Genomic DNA, 1856 nt, shown 5'->3' with positions numbered 1-1856 from the left:
CCTCTGAAAACACTTCAACATGTTACTGAGCTGTAGAGTCAGTGCTTTTAATGATTATTATACAGAAAATCAGAGCAGATCATTTCTGCCGACATTTGTAACCTTGTAAAAGCACTTTGTGTGTCTGACTCTCTGGGCAGGTAACTGTTTAAACCACTGATTGTTCTCCTTTAATCAATCATCTTCATTGATTCGTCTCTTCCTCTGCATGTTCTGTTCTTCCCCAGAGTGTAAAGGAGAAGACAGAGTGATCCAGCCAACAGGAGATGTCATTGCTACTGAAGGAGAGACAGTTACACTCGGTTGTACATTTGAGACCAGTTACCCGGGACCCACTCTGTTCTGGTACATACAAGAAGCAAATGACTTCCCAAAGTTCATGTTGAAATGTTTCTCAAAAACAGTACAAAATGCTGAAGAGTTCCCAAAAGACAGATTTAATGCTGAACTCAACAAGACATCAGTTCCTCTGAAGATCCAGAAGCTTCAGCTGACTGACTCTGCTGTGTACTACTGTGCTGTGAAGCCCACAGTGACAGGAAACACCAGAACTCTGTACAAAAACCTTTGGAGCAAAGACAACAGAATACTCCACAACATCCACTAGAGGGAGTCACACACTGTTAAACTTCAGTGGTTTCTTATGATCCAGTCTAGATTCTATGTACTGGTGATAAAAACAACAGAAAAGGAAGAATTAAAGATAAAAAACTTGTTTCATATGATATAAACTCTGATGATAATAATGTTTTGTAGCTTATTATTAATAACTGAGTGTAACAGTTAATACTCTGACATCTAATAGAGCTCAAATTCACCTGTGTAGGGAGAATATTTTCTGTGAGTTTCTCTCTCCTTTATTGACAATTGCCCACATGTGAAACACTTTTAATACTGAAAACAACATATTTGATGTAAAAATAATCAATATATCAGTATAACAGTAATCATATGCAACTGGGGGTCAATATATTTTATGTTATACTTCATTCCTATGTTGACAGATCACAGTGTGAGTCCACTGTCTCTATAAACTGGTTGGCTTCACAGATTTGGGTTTTGATTTCTCTTAATCCCATATGAATAAAAATAGATTTCTCCGTTGTCCTTTTAGGCTGTGATATCCTGTGGTGTACCACAGGGTTAAGTCCTAGGTCCTCTTATTTTTTATGGACATGTTGCCTTTGGATCCTTACACACTACATCAGTTTCCTTTTTCTTTTTTTGCTGACAATGTCATGATCAATCTATGTTTGTTTAAAACTGAGTAATTATGGAAGTTGGTGGATTACATGTTATGTGCTGGTGTTTAAGACCATTCTGCAATTGCATAGCTCTAGGACTAAGGTCCTTGTGATAGAAAATGAGAAAAGTAAGTGGGTTTATCATTTAAATATCGCTTTTAAAGAAGAATTCAACTTAAACCCAGATTCAGCTCCAACATATTACATAGCTTACAACATATTACATGTAATGTAAACAGAAGAGCAAGGCCTCAGTCTCTTCATGACCAAAGATGGTAACACTGTACTGGACTAGTGTTGATTAATCAAGTTGAGTTGTTGGGCTCGTGGTTTCCTATTTCCTATACATATGCATGTGAATGTATGTTTGGCAAATTGGCCATTGGATGGAATATACAGCTCTGGAAAAAATTAGGAGACAAATTTTTCTGAAATCAGCATCTCTACATGTATGACAGCCAGTGTCTGTTGAATTCCAACACAAGCACATCTCATTCTACTTAATGAGGTACTGATTAGATGATCACCTGAACCAAATCTTATTTAACGAGGAAGAGTATAAAAACCACTGCTGTGGTCATCACTATCCTCTTGCAATAGGACCAGCTGGAT

Source organism: Xiphias gladius, chromosome 15, assembly GCF_016859285.1.
Source record: "Xiphias gladius isolate SHS-SW01 ecotype Sanya breed wild chromosome 15, ASM1685928v1, whole genome shotgun sequence".
NCBI classification, from domain to species: Eukaryota; Metazoa; Chordata; class Actinopteri; order Istiophoriformes; family Xiphiidae; genus Xiphias; species Xiphias gladius.
This window is presented reverse-complemented; position numbering follows the sequence as displayed.